Raw genomic sequence first — 18,677 nt, 5'->3', positions numbered from 1 at the left:
GAGGCCTGGGAGATAAGATTCATTGTGACACAGACAGTTGTTGAGTCACAGCGATGGAATGTACAATTTTTTTTTTTTTTGAGAAGGATGTTACTGTCCTCAATATGATTATAAAATACATGGTGATTAAAGATGTTCAGTTACCAAGTGTTTCATGGTCTTAGTCCAGCTGTGTGTGTCCCAGTGTAAACAGTTATTTCCAGACGTGAAGACTTGAGAAAGATGTGCAAGAGCATAAAGGTCTGGGCTGCGCCATATGCAATGGTTTAAGACTGTAGAACCCACACCTTACACTTTGGAAAGCCTGCAGAGGCCGTGCCAAAATCCCTAAGGGTAGGAGCCCCACCTGTGTTATTCAGCATTGTATTTATAGAATTCTGTGTTGGAAATGAGCTTTTCTCTCAAATATCTGGTAGATACTCAGTGAGTGAATGAATAAATGTGAATAAATAGAGAGCCAATTCTGGTGTTGTGATGAAATCCATCCTTTGGGACCAGAAGCAAAGGTTCCCCCTGCATGGTGTAGTGGGAGGCATTCCTCTAGGGAGGGAGGGGTTTCCTGTTCCCAACTGACCTAGAGAAATGCAGATTGAAGGACAGAAATGAGAATCAAGAGAAGAAACGTTTGACTCAGTTGAGCAGGGGATTCCTTCCCCCTTTTGGCTTTATGGTAAATTCAGTTCTGGGGAGGGAGGTGTTCCTGGGTTCCATGGGTGTTCCTGGAGTTTCTATGCTATTCTTGACAGGGAACTGGGTTCCAGTTGCTATTCTGATGAATGAAGATCAGCTGGGCCAGTGTCTTCATATATCCAAACTAATCTAATCTTCAGAAAACTGAAGCTTAGTCACTCTATATTCCTTGTCCCTTGACCCTGAGCCCCATACAGACTGATTAAAATCTGTTTGTTCTGTGGGTCATTTCCAGCTTGTTATTTAAAACCTCTTTGGTCATCTGAGGCCCATCATTCTTACTTAGATGCAGGCCCCTGAAGGACAACAGCCATGGCTTATTCTTTTTCTTCTTAAAGATTTTATTTATTTGAGAGAGAGAGAGAGCATGAGCAGGGGAGGAGGGGCAGAGAGAGAGTGAGAAGCAGAGTCCCCGTTGAGCAGGGAGCCCGATGTGGGACTCAATCCCAGGACCCTGGGATCATGACCTCAGCCGAAGGCAGACGCTTAACCAACTGAGCCTCCCCAGGCACCCCCATGGGTTTATTCTTTATGGCTCATAATGCCTAACATAGATAGACCTTGTCCTAGTACGTATTCATATACATTTATTTTGTTTTTCTTATTTAGGTTTTGTAGTTTGCTTCATTGGGCCCCTTACTCAAGCAAACTAAGCAAACGTGAGACTTTCTGCATCCTATTCATTTCTCAACCAGCACGTCAACCCAATGACGGGTAGGTCCCTGTTCCTCATTTGTGAACGACTGTATGTTACTTGGGCACAGCATAACTTAGAATCGATCTATCATCTGAATGGTTCTTTGACATCTCAGTTCTCAGTAGCGTTTTATGGTCACAGTAGCTCTGGATACAGTTATACCTGTAGAGTTTGTCGTTAACTCTTTCAACAAGGAGGGAATGCCTTCAACAAGTTCATGAGGGAAGCCAGGAACGGTGTGGTTCTAGTCACTGAAGGAATCTGTGGACCGTCTTCCATTTCCACAGGCCTGGTATGAGTTTGGGCAGCGTCTACCTTATTTGACATCATGGTCAAGTGGAGCTAATATTTATCTTCTTCAAGTTACGCCCTTTACATGCTCCACATGCTTACGTGTCATTAATATTTGCAACATGCTTGACGTTCCTGGGATTCCTGTGCAGACTTCAAGTATAGCAAAGGACAGTTGGAATAGAGTGAACTCGAAGGCTTTGCAAATGGGCAGCTTGGGAGCATTTCAAAGGCATAGCTAATAATAGCACCTGGCTAAGGTGATCTGGAAGCTTCTCTGAGTTCCCTTTGACATCCATTTGCTGGGGATTAGGTTTACATGTTGAGACTCAATTAAATTTCAGGGATCTCAGATCCTGAAAATTAAAAAATCGAATAAGATTATATTTTTTTCTTTAAGATTTTATTTATTTGAGAGAGAGAGAGAGAGTATGAGTGGGGGAGGGCTGCAGGGAGAGGGAAAAGCAGGCTCCCCAGTTGAGCAAGGAGCCAGATGTGGGGCTGGATCCCAGGACCCTGGGATCATGGCCTGAGCCGAAGGCAGACACTAAACGACTGAGCCACCCAGGCACCCCTGAGATTATCTTCAGTAGTGCTCCCAGTTTATAGATTCATGATTTATCTGTGAACAGTGAAAAACCCTAAACCTTATCTGCTTTGGAATATAAAGCATTCATTCTTTTTTTTTTTTAAAGATTTTATTTATTTATTTGAGACAGAGAAAATGAGAGACAGAGAGCACGAGAGGGAGGAGGGTCAGAGGGAGAAGCAGACTCCCCACCGAGCAGGGAGCCCGATGCGGGACTCGATCCCGGGACTCCAGGATCATGACCCGAGCCGAAGGCAGTCGCTTAACCAACTGAGCCACCCAGGCGCCCTAAAGCATTCATTCTTATCACAGAGTAACAACTCCCCTTCTAAACCCCACAATTTCAGGAAATACGCTGAATTTTTCTCTTTTCACAGAATATTTGACAATAACATGTGACCTTAGCAAATCCAATATGGCCAATATTTGATTCTGCTATGACACTAAAATCTAAGGATACTTTTATTGTAATTATTCTGTTTAAAAATTTTATTTTTTCAGCATTTAGATGTAAGTAGTGCTCTCATGTAAAGTAAACACGGGCTCACAAACATTATCTTATCTTGCATATTTTGCCACCTCACAAGATGATTCATGTAAGATTAGCTATGGGCTTGAGTAAATATTCATCATAAACAATATATTATTTTGTAGATTTATAGCAAATGCCCCACATTGTTTTAGTTACTAATAAACACTAAACACTCATGTTTTTGTCTCACAGAAACATTTCTGTGTTAGACTCTGGCAAGTGGATTGCTAGCAAGTGCCAGAGAACTCCAAGGGACTGTGGACACCATGATTTCATTTGAATATGGTTTTGTTTGTTACTGTAAAATATTACAGTGAAGGGGTGCCTGGCTGGCTCAGTTGGAAGAGCATGTGACTTGATCTCAGGGTTGTGAACGTAAGCCCCACATTGGATATAGACATCACTAAAAAAATGCATAAACTTAAAAAAAATAAAATAAAATATTACAATCAAGAGCCAAGTATACAAAAAACAAGATTTGGGCAGTATTTGTATTCTTGTATAAGTAACGTTAGACACCAAATGTTTAAGTGGATTGTAGGCAAATATATATGATTTTATTTACATATGCATTATATGGTATATTTATATATATTCTATATTATATAATATTAGGTATGTATAATCAAGATATATATATATGGTGATATATGATCTCATCTATATATATTATTTCAAAACAGATAAAACAGAAGAGCAATGATTATCAGAAGGCAAGACGATGATCATAAGAAGAAGCCAGCTCTAATTTTATCTCCGCCACCTTGCTGAAACATGGGTAAGCCCGATGTTTCTAACTGACATGAGCGCATCTGCAAAGGTCACATCCTCTGTAATTGTGGATTTCTTACTGCAGGCTTAATTCTCAGCTTTTTGGCCACATCCCTCACACTGAACACAAGGAAACGTTTAATAGAGTGTGGGTGAGCCTGTCATATCCTCTCTTTGAGTATGAGTTAATGAGGAATAAAAAGAAGGAAGATTAATAGAAACCAGGTTCTCACAGTTGCAAACCAGAGTCGGACTTTGTATAAACCCAGAGAAAGAAGCTTTCTAATAGTAATCGTGAAAATTCTGACCTTTAAACATGAATATCCAAAAAAGTAAATGATTGAATCAATTCAGGCACTAGAATGGCTGAAATGGCCGTTGACCACAGAGAGCTGATAATTCCAGTTCTTTTAGACACTGGGGCTAAATTACCACTTGACATTTTAAATTATTGCTCAGGAAGGTAGTTGTAAAGAATTGCCTGGTGATTTGTTTTTGTTTTGTGGGGGTTTTTTGTATGGTCATCTCACCTTAAAATTACAGAATGCTGTCAGCGAGAAAAACTTTTTTAGATACAATAGCTTGATTAATGAGCGAGGTAGGAATGAGTCATCTTCTGTCTGTTTTCATTTTCTCCCTCAGCCCCACAGTATTGTGCATTTCAGGAGGTTATTGGTCTTACTCTGCACTGGCCATTCTGAATGATGATAGTGTGTTACTGCCTTAGTCTGTTCGGGCAGCGACCGCAGAACACCACAGACTGGGGGCTTATAAACAACAGACATTTCTTTTCTTTCCCACAGTGCTGGAGACCAAACGTCCCAGGTAATGGGCATGGGCACATTCAGTATCTGGTGAAGGCTGGCTCCCTGGGTCAAGGATAGGTGTCTTCCTGCTGTGTCCTCACATGGAGGAGGGTATGAGGGAGCTCTCTGGGGTCTCCTTGAGAAGGGCGCTAATCCCACTGACGAGGGTGCGACCCCCGTCATCAATTCAATTTGAGGTGTACATCAGTTCAATTTGATGTCATCACCCCCAGGGGACCGCGTCTCTAACACTAGGGCTTACACTTTCAACACATGAATGGGGAGGGGGCCGGTGGCAATAGCAGTTATATATGGGGTTTTGAAAAACTGTTCCTATATGTTATCCCGTTACCGTTCTGACAGGCGTAGACACACTGTGAGACAGACAGCATGGAGAGTCAAGATAAACACAGTTGGGGGGAGTGAGACTCAATCTATATTACATGAATCATCTCCCCAGGTACAGACCAGGAGAGTTTCAAGGCCAGGACAAAATCGGTGATCTGAGACAAAAGAGATTTGGTCCCTCTCTTTTGGTGTTTCAAATGATAAGTAACACAGGAAGATGTTCATCAAAAAAAAGTTGTATGAACATCCATTTGTGAGAAGCAAAATGTTGAGGATTATTGGCTCCTTAAAGTAACAGTCCAAAGATAGCCATATAGAAAGGGATTTAAAAACTGTGTGATCGATTGCCTGGGAAAATGTCACGTTTTTTCCTCAGCATGAAAACGGAACAGCTGTTTTAAACCGTGAGTATTAATTCACTATTCATTCACCCGTTTTACCATGAGTATTTGTTAAGCAGTTACTGTGTGCCAAGGATGAAACACTGGGGAGAAGAGAGTGAGTAACACCAAAAATCCAAACAAACATCCTATTTTCTGCATCATGGAATATGTAACGTCTTGGTAAATCAAAGGTTAAGAAAATGATTTTTGGGGCGCCTGGGTGGCTTGGTTGGTTAAACGACTGCCTTCGGCTCAGGTCATGATCCTGGAGTTCCGGGATCGAGTCCCACGTCGGGCTCCCTGCTCGGCAGGGAGTCTGCTTCTCCCTCTGACCCTCCTCCCTCTCATGCTCTCTGTCTCTCATTCTCTGTCTCACAAAAAAAAAAAAAGAAAAGAAAATGATTTTTAAAATGTGAATTATGTATCCATTACCTGACAAGATGGAGTAACTCGTGGGGCATGCTTCTGGGAATCAATGAATCATGTTCTATGGGAGTAACGTTAAATGGAGATCAGATAGAGTCAAGTGAAGATTTCTATGTCAAGACAAAGTCACCTAAGGCAGTTCCTCAAACACCCTTGAAGAAAATGTAGCTCTGCGGTGCTGTGCTTAGTCACCCCTGGGACTAAGATCTCAGTGCCCACCATATCATATTTTCTCTGCTGATTGACTTAAAAAACTTTAAGGTGGTTTATTAAATTGCAGTATCTTTGACTTACATTTCGGGGATTTTTATTCAGCTTTCTTCTGTGTGGATGTAATTTATACATGTGCGTTTATCATTTGATTGAAGTAAATTATTGTTTACTCAAAGTCAATTAACCAAAATATAGCTCTTGTTTTATGTTATTTAAATCTGTGCTGTTAAAATAGCACCGGAAAATGTGTACCATGCAAGAACATCACAATTCCATATGACTCTGACCTCTAGAAACACATTTTAGAAAAAAGGCTGAAAAATGTGTCATAGCTGGTTTTTGTTTTCCCCTGACAAGAACAAAGACAGATATACCTAGAGATTTATTAGCACAACATGCTTTTGTGGCAAAATTAGCAGGAGTCTAACCTTTGAGATTTACAGAAAGCAAAACAAAATAGGAAAAAAAATCTTTTCAGTTAACCCTATCATTCACAAGATAGAGCATTTGAGAAAACAAAGTGAACCACTGAAGATTTAGGCACTGGTTCAAATGTTAGATGGCTAGGATACTTCGGGGAAAGGAGTTTTAGGTCTACCTCAGAAATAAAAACAAATTTGAATGATAAAAACCAAAATTCCTAAAAACAAAATTTAAAATTCTGGTTTTGATCCATATAGCCACATAAATGTTAAGCTTAGTGGAATTTGAAAGCAAAAAACAAAGAACTGATATGTTAATCTCTTACATGCTTTTCAGCCACAAGGAATTGCTTAAGACTAGAGAATGAAGACTAAGTAAGGTCCTAATTTTCTTGGTTTTGGACTGACATTTTTAGTGTAACATAAGGATTTTTCGCTCTGCTAGAATCTTACTGCCAACTAACAGTAAAATGATCATGCATACAGAATGGGCAAAACCAGAAAGGCAAGCATCTCATTGGTATTTATTCTTAGCAAGATTGTGTCTCTGTCCAAATATGCTGTAATAATGTCAAAAACACAGTAGCCTTAGGTGACTGTGTGAGTGCCAGAATTGTTCTGGTTCAAATAGCATTTCTTTTGAGTCCTAGAGCAGCTGTCTATCTAGAGTACTCTTGCAGGAAGCCAGTTTATTTCCCCTGAAACAGAAATAAAGGCAAGTCCCATGAGAGACCAAACCAGAGGCACAGTTGACTTCTGTGTCCTCTGTCCTGAGCAGCTTCCCATCCTGTCCAGCTCCGGCACAGGGGAGAATTCAGCCCCGCCTGAGGCCAGAGCCAGTCCTGGTTATGGCTGCTGGCATTGTGGAAGCCCAGCGCTGCCCACACTTGGGATTTGGAATGGGTCTTGCTGTAGGTACCCTATGGATCTGCAGTAATCCATCCAGCTGGCTCCTCTCCCAGGACGCAGATGCCCACCAGCCTCCCTGCTCCCAATGGGCATTCTGCTCTGAACCCGTCAGTAATGGGATGGAGCACAGCCCTGCCTCTTTCGGGTCACTGGACCATCCAGCTCTCCTGGCCTTCCCCCATCGGTTCCTTCATTCTGAACAGTTCCCTTAGGAACATCTCATTAATACCCTGGGAGCCCTCAAGTTTTCAGGCCAGGAAGCCCCAGACGCTTCCTCACGTGGGTTTATAGGGGATGGGAGAATGAGCACATTCAGTGACCAGCTCTCTTGGAGTCACGTTGTCTTTGTCGGCACATCTTCCAGAACGTTGGCTCTGGAAAGGAACATGTGGCCACCATCAGTTTCTGAGGCCCTGGGATGTCTGGGAACAGTTTCCAGCACAGTCTTCATAGGCAGCAAGAAGCAGAGCTGGTAGACACGTGTTCTCTGTTGGCTGCAATGCCCTGATCGCCTGCCAGACCCGGGATGGAGTATGTTGAGAACTTCACTGACTCGGTGTTGACACAGATTAAGGTCTAATTTTGCTTCATTTTGTATCATCAAACCTCAGGTTATGTAAGCACAGTCCTTCTATAACTTCACGCGGGGTGAGTTATAACACAAAAATGTGTTGAAAATGCTCCAGAAGACCTCCTACCAAGATGGTTATGTTTGTGGCCGATTTTTGTGCAGCCCCCTTTAAATCACCTGTCTCCACCGATCTTGGGGGCTCACGTCTCCCTAACAGGGCTGCACATTGAGCAGAGATTAATTACTTCCAGGAGGCCATTCTACCCAATAATTCTTGATGGGAAAAGGAGCATTTGAAATACCGACTGTACAATTTACAGTTGGTGGTGAAGTCTTCATTTTGGTACCAGCTGTTCTGTGTTAGACATTTTCACACTACAAACAGCTCCAGAATGGCACATAGCTGGGAATTGTATGTGGTGTTTTATCACTCTTTATCCGGGAGAGGAAATATCATTGTCTTTTACTGCAAGAGCACCTGGGGAGTTAGTCAGTTTTGGGTAAGGAAGAACACACCGAGCCAAGATTCTAGAATCGAATCTGAAAAGCATCATTTCTAGAGTGTTGCTGCTTGCTCGTGCAATAAGTTCTCGTACAATTCATGGTACCATCCCAAAGGGCAAGGAGAAGGACAGAAATCAAGCAGAGATAACCCACTTTTATCACTTTTGTCAATTCAGGTTTCAAAGTTTTTTAAAGAAAGAACTCTGTAATTTACGAATTTGTGAAAACAGGTTAGTCTGTGGAGTAGCCACGGTAAGGCATGATGGTCTTTTTATTGGAACAAGGAAGGACGGGTATTGTCTGCATCCTGCCCTCAGAAATCTCACAGGATATTGCAGAAGATACACACAGTGTGTCCTCGTTATGGAGTCCATGTGTGCACGTCTGCTTACTTGCTAACGTTTATTTGTAACCCCCAAACCAATACTTTCATAGTCATCCATGGACATGCCAAGTGGTAAAAATTTCTCGTCGATAGAAACCCACATTCCCAGCTGAGTTGGAACAAGTCTGTGCTTTGCCTTCCTCTTTCAACTCTTGTACTGTAAACAGGTGTCCTTTATGAGGTCTAATGTTCTTGGGTTTGTGTTTTTGGTTGGTGATTGCAGAGCTTACAGTGACCCCTGAGCATAGTGCTGACGTGCTGTCCAGTGTTCCTGAGCATAAGGCGGCCGTGTGTGCCCTCCGAGAAAATAGGTGTGAGATAAGTTTAGTTCAGCCATGAGTTATGCAGTGCTGATGGATGTGCATTCAGTGTGGATGAATCAACAATAGATATTAAATAAGGAATCTGTCATTTTTTAACTGTTTCGTTTCTTTTTTTTCTTTTCTTTAAGTAATCTCTACACCCAACATGGGGCTCAAACTCATGATCCTGGGATCAAGAGCCAGAGGCTCCACCTACTGAGCCAGCCAGGTGCCCCTAAATAAGGAATCTTTAAGTGGAAAGACACATAAAACAAGGTAATGTATTGATCAGTTGATGAAAATGACCAGAGGCTTGCAGGCACCCTGCCCTGCATTTCCCTTAGGAGCAATGGTTCATGATTTGCAAATTCAGCATGCATGGTGATTTAGACAACATCACTGCCACAGATAATAAGAATTGACTCTGTGTGTTTGTGTATGTGTGTGTGTCTAGGGATATATGTGTATGTGCATTCATGTATGCATATATGTGTCCGTGTATGGTATTATACTACTGGAAATACACACAGATATCATGGAAACACATAAAATAGCCCACACCTGGGAAAGGAAGGGTATAGTCAGGCCCCAACATAACTCTCCATCACATTCAAACCCATCAGTGGAAGACTGCTTTCTCTGGGGAATGTGGCCTACCTCTAGCTTGGCACGTCTGCCTGCTGAGAGGTGACATGAACAGTAACCACTGTCTAGTTACTTTAGGTCCACTGAAGCTAAATAATAGAAAGGAGATTGGAAATATTCTCTTGAATCCTGTGATGCCAAAGATCTTACACAAACATAGTCTCATTTTGGAGAAAGTGCTTAAAATTCCCTCTTTTAGAAGTATTTTAAGTGCCAAATCTGACAGAAATCATATTAATTTTATCTTTTAAATAGTAATGCAAGGAGCAAAACAAAGTATCAGCTCACAGAAACATGTTTCCTTCTTCCAGTGTCCCCTTCATATAATAAATTATCTGACCAACAGCCAGAATGATATTTTTAAAATATAAATCAGGAGGAGGGAGGGATGAATAGGTGGAGCACAAAGCACTATTTGGGCAGTGAAATGACTCTGTGTGATACTAGAATGATGAATACACACCATTATACATTCGTCCAAACCCATAGAAGGTGCAACACTAAGAGGGAACACTTATGCAAACAGTGGACTCTGGGTGGTTATGATGTGTCAGTGCATGTTCATCAGTTGTAACAAATGTCCCACTCTGGTGGGGACATTGACAGTGGAGAATGGGGTTGTAGAGGAATCTCTTAACCTGCCTCCCTCAATTTTTCTGTGAACCTAAAACTGCTCTAAAAAATGAAGTCTATCAAATCTATGTGCATATATATAGTAAAAATCTATGTATATTTAATTTAAAATATATGTTTAATATTTATATATTTAATAATAATAATAATAATAATAATAATAATAATATATAGTCAAGCCACTCCCTTCTTTATCAAACTTCCATTATCCTTGAAGGAAAGTCATGACTCCTCAGTGTCATCTGGCTGACAGGTAATCAGACCTCATCTTTATCACTACTCTCCATCAGCAGAGGCAGATACAGGTTTTTTATATCTGAGGCTTAAAGAACCATTTGTAATAAGAACATAAAGTAACAAAATCTGAATTTAGGTGCAGTGCCTTGCAAAGATTCATTAGTTTGATAATAAATCCAGCACTGGTCAATAACCTAACACCAAACCCGTGTTCCTTTTGCTCACTGAAAAGGCCAAACCCATTCACAACTCAGAGTGCTTATGCTAGCTCAAAATAGGATCCTTCTCATCGTTCATTCACTGAAATCATCAGCTCCTCAGAGAGATGGGGCCTTAGGTACTATGTCTGCAGTAGTCACACACCACCCCACTCCCATTGCATTACTTTGTTTAGTCATTGCACACTCTGGAATTGCATTACATTGCATTATACTGCATGTATTGGTATGGAGCAGACAAATATAGGTTGACTGAATGCATGCATGCATGAGTCTACTTTTTTTAAAAGAGCATATCATGACAGTGTTCCATTCCAGAAATCTGAGACTCTATCCAGGTTAACATTAGTAAACATGATGAGATTGGTCATAATGACAAAGTCAAACCAGTAAGGTTCTCTTGCTGCTGCACATAGATATCTGCACACAGATAGACATCTGAAAAAGGTTAGCATGCAACAGAATTCCTTAGTTAAGTCAGAAGAGCTTAGTACTTTCTGAATCTGGGAGGTGACACAAGGCAAATTACACCCTCATGCTAGACAGTGAGACAACAGTAGTCTTTCTAAGCATGATGGAAATAGAGAAGTATTCTGTTATCACCAAAATGTTTACACAATCCCGTGAAAGGGCTAGTAACTAAAAAACTTTTCAAAGAGTTTGACAAGGAATTAGGGGAAAAAAAAAAAAAACTCAAGAATTCATTTGTGGAAGATATTTATATGAAAACGTTTCTATCCCCAAATGACACTCAAAAAATAGCAGGTATGAAATATTGCATTCACAGTAGCAAACAAAATAATTATGCTCCCAGGAGTAAACTCAACCAAGTGTTATGAAAGAAGAACATAAAGAAAGCCAAAAGGCTAAAGAAAATTGTAGTGCCTCAGAAACGAGGCATAAATTGTCACTGAGATAGCTCAGTATTGTAGAAATGTTGGTTTTCCCTAAATTAATTTGCAAAAATTCAAAGAGCCCCAGCCAAATTCTTTTTATTGACTTTAAAAATTCATCTGGAGTGAAAGAACAGCCAGAAACACCCTGAAAATAGAAATTATGGGGCATTGGAACATATAGGACCATAAAATTGACGCAATAATAAACATATGCTAGAAGAGACAGATCACAAAAACAAGAATATAGTAACAGATAAATAGGAGGATCTCGTAAAGCTAGCACTCCAAATCTGTCATGAAAAGATGGATTATTCTCATGAAAATTGGTTTCCTATCTCACTCCACACAACAAAGCAAATTGTAGATAGATTTTTTTTAATTACATGGAGTAAACAAAACTGCAACAGTACAAAAAGAAAATATGGGTGACTCCTTTGTAGTGTTCTGCTGAGGAAGGCATTTCCAGGCATGGCAATTAGAAATGAAAGTGTGAAGGAAAACCTGGATATTTTATTTATTCTGTATGCAAAATGAATGATGTAAAAATGCAAACTAGACAATTATCTGGAAACAAATGGTCCTATGTCAAAAAGCAAAAAGTTGATATCTGTTATTTACCCCTTAAAATACCCTTCACAGCAAAACAGAATTGAGCAAATTTGTGAACAGGCAATTTCCAGAAAAAGAGAAGGAAATTAACTAATAAACATTTAAAAAACCAAACTCACTACTATCCTTCCTTCCATAAAATAATTTTGCAAGATTTTACTTTTCTCTTATTATTTTGGCAAAAAATTAACAAAGTAGTGACATGAATTTTCTAAAAAAGAAAAAAAAGCTGGAAGATGGAAACCTTTATACAATCTTGGTGGGTTAAATTTATGAATATAGTCAAATTTCTATTATATATATGCAATGTATGTAATGTGTATACAATTCTTGATAGTGTGATTTGTTTCAAATGAACTAGTTATAAAAATATTTGCAAAAGTGCCCAAAGATGCAGCTATCTAGAAGGTAAGAATGGGTAAAATATGTAAGACACACAAATCCAGGTGTTTATTTTTATAGAGAAAAAAAGTGAAGACTTAATTGTTCACAATAGAATATTATGCAATAGCTTATTTTACATTCATCCAAGAGAATAGCACCCTGAACTTTGAGGTAATGCTGTCATTTGAAAGATGCTATGGAAAGATACAAATAACATATCGTTGGGAGAATGTGTGATGAGATTCATTGTTGCAGATATATATTTACAACATATTCTGTATCTATATCTGGGAGGAAGAAGTATGGGGTTTATGAGTGGGTATTTAGAATTTTTAAAACTTGTCTTTACATACATATCTATTACTTTGAGAACAAGAAAAAGAAGTAATTATATGCACAATTCAAGTGAAAGTATCTGAATAAGAAAATCGTTTATTCTGCAGTCATTGGGGAGGCAAGATTTGTGTGAGCAAAATAAGCAACTAATATTTAGAAAAGAATTTTTAGCTTGAGTCCAGCAGAATAAAAAACACATGCTCTTTAGTTGAAATATGAGATGGCTCCCTCATGGTGAGAGGATCAACCTCAATTTGCTAACATCTTGCAACTGTGTTTCTCCCAATATGTTGAGATCACTGTGCTCAGGTGCCTAGAGAATAAAAAACAGTATCCCCTGAAAACCAGTCTTTTCCCCTTTCCAGTCAAGAAGAAGAATGATTTACACTCTCTGCCTTCATTACTTTTCTTATGAGATAAGGAGATTGAATCTATTTTCTGCCAAAGAAATGCTATTTTATATTAACATTCTTGCCATAAAAACATGACAACAGAAGGAAGCCTAGTGGGCTCAGTGCATGGAGCATGCGACTCTTGATCTTGGGGTGGTGAGTTCGAGCCCCATGATGGGTGTGTGTGTGTGTGTGTGTGTGTGTGTGTGTATAAAACAACATGGTCTGGGGGAAGTCTTTAAGAATTGTTGTGATCTCTCATGTTGAAAAACACATCTTGGCAATTTGGCATCTGACTTGAAGGTTGGACCATGGTGAGACTGAGTAGGGTCTGCCTGCGACCAGGAGCAGGTTGACTTTGAGAATGTTCCCAATCTTTAAAAAATACAGCAGGTCTTTCCAAAAGCTGAGGTGTGGATGGTGGGGACAGATGAGTGGGTATATGTTTCATTTGGTACCGAAGCTTTCTGATTACTGATCAGTTTTTTCTGGATTCCCATGAAATTTCTTAATACCACCTTCCCCCTTTTGTGAGCTAGACTGATGGAGTTCCCATTCCTCTCAATCAAGAATTCTCACTGTCCATTTTCACACGTTTGCAGCAAGGCAGAAATAGCTCCTTTCTAGGTCAGATGGAAAAGGGCACCACATCGGTAAATGAAATGGCCTGGGTAACAAAAATCAAATGATTCACTTGGCCCTGGTCATTTCTATCACAGCAGGTGTTCTAGGCACCCTCAGAAGGAGCAAATCCTTATACACAAGTTATAATGCTACATTTGACAATGGCTGAAACACAGTAGCGCAAGGATGTAGGTTTTGTGATTTGTAATGGTTGAGACTATGTTTCAAGGAATGACTGATTCCACTCAAATGTGTTTATTCAGGGAAATTCTGTAGTACGTGGAGAACAAGCCAGATGACTGAAAGTCAATGCCCATAACTCCAGGCTGACTTGTTTCATTATTTTCCCTCATGCTGGTGGATATAGCAAAGCATGGAGCTAATGTGGTCATTAAATCACAGCTCTGAATTTGCTTGGAGTTTTCTGTTGTTCGGTTAAAATAAGTTGGAAAATTGGAAAGGCTTTCAGATTTTTCCCCCCTGTTTAACTCAATTCAGTTTGGATCAATCAAACCAGACCGTGAAACTATGTTGGATGCTCTTGTAAATCTCAGACTTCTCTGCCTCTATATTGTGTTCAGAGAGATGTCTGGAATTGTGAACCTAATGCTATGCAGGGAAAATAATGGGCAGAGTTATAAGCAGTGGCTTTTGTAATCACAGCAAAAAGATATTTTCTTTCTCTTCCATGAAAAATATATTGCAAGTTGCTTCCCTAAAGCAGATAAAACTAAAGGAGGAACCACAATTTCTGATGACATTAAAAAAAATGCCTTGACAAAGAGCCTATTTCTTGTTGGTTAATCTTGGAGGCTGGCAGCCAGATTGTTGTGGGTGTCATGCAGGCTGAGGACGTGTTACAGCATTTGGCAAACTACGTCATGCACAGGTTAGGGATTACTGATGAAAGCATGCATTTGAGACTCAAGTATTAATTTCATTGCTTACATATCTTTTGGTCAGATTTATATTTTTTAAAGACGTATTTATTTTAGAGAGCGGGAGTGCGCTTGCACAAAAGTTGGGGGGGAGGAGAGGAAGAGGGAAAGGGAGAGAATCTCAAGCAGACTCCCCGCTGAGCACGGAGCCTGTCGTGGGGCTGGATCTCACAATCCATGAGATCATGACCTGAGCTGAAATCAAGAGTCAGACACTCAACTGCCTGAGCTGCCCAGGTGCCCCAAGGTCAGATGTATTTTCAAAAATTTATCCTCAACTATATCTGTTTTTCTAAAATACCAGCAGTATTGCTTTAGAAGTGGAAAAAGGTGAGTAACTAGTAATTTTGTCTTTCTAGAAATAGTTTGGCTACTTCTTTTTCATTGGTTAACAAATTGGTATTACTGAATTTGTTTAGCATTATGAATTGATTATCTGTTGGCTAGATAAGACGGTAGGCAAAGCTTACTTCTCACTAAAACTGTATGTCTCTGAGACTTTGCAAACCATATTTTGATAGGAGTCTTTGGAATTTTCTCTGATCATTCTATAAATTCAAGTTATCATATTTCAGGTAGATTATAAGTATATAAAAATGCATCCTTTCCCCATCCCTTACGATAACATGACCATAAGGGATATGCAAGGCAGATGATAATTATCACTATCAAATCTGGAATTTCATTCTGGCACATACCTTTATATAGAAGATTTTACAGACCTGTAGGAAAAAGATAAACCCACTAGAAAAGGAAGCAAGGGATACAAGAGACAATTTTCAGAATTACAAATTGCATACAGAATACTTACTGAAGGGGACCCTGGCTGGCTCAGTCAGTGGAGTGTGTGACTCTTGATCTCGAGGTTGTGGGTTCAAGCCCCATGTTGGGTGCAGAGATTACTTAAAAATAAAGTCTTTTTTTAAAAATACTTACTGAAGAAATGGTAAAACAACAACAAAATGAGTAGAATTAAAAATACATTAACATAGGGTCGCCTGGGTGGCTCAGATGGTTAAGTGTCTGCCTTGAGCTCAGGTCATGATCCCGGGGTCCTGGGATCGAGTCCCACATCGGGCTCCCCGCTCAGCGGGGAGTTTGCTTCTCCCTCTGCCACTCCCACAGCTTGTGCGTGCGTCTTTCCTCTCTATCTCTCAAATAAATAAAATCTTTAAAAAAATACGTTAACATAGGAGACACCATATAATCCAGCTCGAAGAATATCGGCATACAAAGGTAATTTACAACACTGGAAGTGGTGAGGAAACTGGTATCTTATGCTCCATTAGTGGGAGAATGCTCCGTACTCAAATGACATCATGAGTATTGAGGGCAAACTGACACGGCATTCACGGAGGGCAGGTAAGGAGAATATTCATTATAAATGTGCATACCTGGGATTGAACGATTCTATTGCTGTTTTTCAGAAGTTTTACCACAGTCACACGAGGTAAACATACAGAAATTCTTTTAACACTGTTTTGTAAAAGTATAATGATAAACTTCCTAAAACAGCGACATAATAACAGTGGTTAAAGAAATCTGTGTTAGCATGAAGAGATACTTAGAACTGGCAACAAGGTGATGTCTTCATTGCTTACAGAAAGTGGTTTAAAAGCAGGTAGTAGAGAAAATATGTATATCTAATGCAATCATGGATTTTAATCTGTGTGTATAAACATGCCCAAAATTATGTGTATGAGGCTATGCATACTGTTTATTGTAGGGCACACAGATGAATGGGGGGGATAAAGGTACAAAGGCCAATTTTTCTCTATGCTCTACAATTCTGAGTAATTGAACTTATGAGTTCATAAGAACATATATGCCATATGGTGTCTTAAGTGTTTTTTATGAAGAACACAAAACTGTACAAACCTTCTATGTAACTGTCCAGCTTGCCCTCTGTGCCCTGTAAGAATATAATATAGTCCAATGTCACCGTATCCCTGAGAAAACCAAACAACATAATGTCGCAGTAATTTTTCAGTTTTTAAGCTATAACACAAATGTCACACTCTATGATTTTAAGTATTAATCTTCATTATATTCACCCGCAATAACTCAAGCAAACTTCAGTTTAATTACATAAAACTTGAGATCGTTGCCCCTCAAAATATTTTGAAGAAACACGATTTTGAAAACTAGAACCAAAGTACTCGCAAATCTGTCTTAAAATAGATTGAGCCTAGGCAGGTGTTAGTCATCAGTGATATAGAGTTTCCCTGTTTTTACTCCCCTTCCTTTGCGGCAGTTGCAAGTAGACCACCCCATTTGCCTGCCTCTTGTCTGAGTATGCGGGCTTTATTGCAGCCCTCGTCTGATACGGCTGTGTGGACAGATCACAGTTTGAGAGTCTGTCCCTCCTGTGGTAGCAACAAACTCAGCAACACAGTTCCATTACCGACACCAAAGGGGGTAATTTACAAACGTTGCCTGAATTCACCCCGTCGCACAACCACTCCCTTTGTTAAGTTCATAGGATTGATCAGTCCACTGGGTGAGATGAACTTACTCCATCTGGCTTGTGGCTGGTTTTCAAGGAACTGGAGAAAACCTTGTGACATGATTTCTAACTTCATCTTCTGGGTGGCTTTTGGGTTGTCATGCCGGCTTGTTGAGCACAGTTCATTTATCTCCTTTAAAAAGTAAGTGATAGAAATAAATTGAGTAGAAAGCTAGAGGTTGGCCTGGACACCAGTGTGTATTATGAATGAGTATTGAGGGCAAACTTCAGAACAAACTCCTGGCCACACAAAAAATCTAAATGAATGTTGGGAAGACAGACATGGTTTAGTAGGGCCTGTTTTTCAATGAAATGAATTTAATGTTGCTATGTGATAAAATTAATACATATTACTTATAAGCAATTTTGAAAAAATAGCTAGCTGTTGACAGTTGTTGTAAATGGCCTTCCATATTTCCTAATTTTATTGCTTTATATTTGTTCCAAATTTATCAAAATCTTTTATTGCATTTTTCATTTTAGGTTATCATATCCATGCCAAACATTTTAATAATTGCATAATATACTGCCTTAGAGTGGCTGCACCAGCTTGCTTTCCCACCAGCAATATAAGAGGGTTCCCCTTTCTCCACATCCTCACCAACATTTCTTGTTCCCTGTCTTGTTAATTTTAGCCATTGTGATGGGTTTGAGGTGGTATCTCATTGGGGTTTTGATTTGCATTTCCCTGATGCTTGAGTGATGTGGAGCATTTTTTCATGTGTCTGTTGGCCATTTGTATGTCTTCTTTGGAGAAGTGTCTGTTCATGTCTTCTGCCCATTTCTTGACTGGATTATTTGTTTTTTGGGTGTTAGTTTGGTAAGTTCATTATAGATCTTGGATACTAGCTCTTTATCTGATAATGTCATTTGCAAATATCTTCTCCCATTCTGTGGGTTGCCTCCTTGTTTTGTTGACTGTTTCCTTTCCTGTGCAGACACTTTTTATCTTGATGAAGTCCCAAGAGTTCATTTTTGCTTGTTTCCCTTGCCTTTGGAGACATGTCTAGCAAGAAGTTGCTGTGGCTGAGGTCGAAGAGGTTGCTGCCTGTGTTCTCCTTGAGGATTTTGATGGACTCCTGTCTCACATTTAGGTCTCTCAATCATTTGGAGTCTATTTTTGTGTGTGGTGTAAGGAAATGGTCCAGTTTCATTCTTCTGCATGTGGCTGTCCAATTTTCCCAACACCATTTGTTGAAGAGACTGTCTTTTTCCATTGGACATTCTTTCCTGCTTTGTCGGAGATTAGTTGACCATAGAGTTGAGGGTCCATTTCTGGGCTCTCTATTCTGTTCCATTGGTCTATGTGTCTGTTTTTGTGCCAGTACCATGCTGTCTTGATGATGACAGCTTTGTAATATAATCAAGCCTCTTATTTTAGATGAGGAAGCTAATGCCCAGAGAAGCAAAATGGATTTAC

General features: G+C 39.8%; 1 long non-coding RNA gene across 2 annotated transcripts in view; it reads left to right on the top strand.

Annotated features, from left to right (window-relative positions):
- LOC145717907 (uncharacterized) overlaps positions 1-10,245 on the top strand; it is a 93,210-nt gene extending 82,965 nt beyond the window's left edge. For both annotated transcript variants that reach the window (XR_014141417.1, XR_014141416.1), the window contains 3 exons: positions 1,300-1,404; positions 3,483-3,577; positions 8,989-10,245. This is a non-coding gene — a long non-coding RNA (uncharacterized LOC145717907). The remainder of the gene's footprint in view (positions 1-1,299; positions 1,405-3,482; positions 3,578-8,988) is intronic.
- Positions 10,246-18,677: the final 8,432 nt, after the last annotated feature.

The sequence above is a fragment of the Leptonychotes weddellii genome, chromosome X (assembly GCF_054177405.1).
Source record: "Leptonychotes weddellii isolate Sample4059 chromosome X, ASM5417740v2, whole genome shotgun sequence".
NCBI classification, from domain to species: domain Eukaryota; kingdom Metazoa; phylum Chordata; class Mammalia; order Carnivora; family Phocidae; genus Leptonychotes; species Leptonychotes weddellii.
Note: the sequence above shows the minus strand (reverse complement) of the source record. Positions and strands in the feature narration are given on the sequence as shown.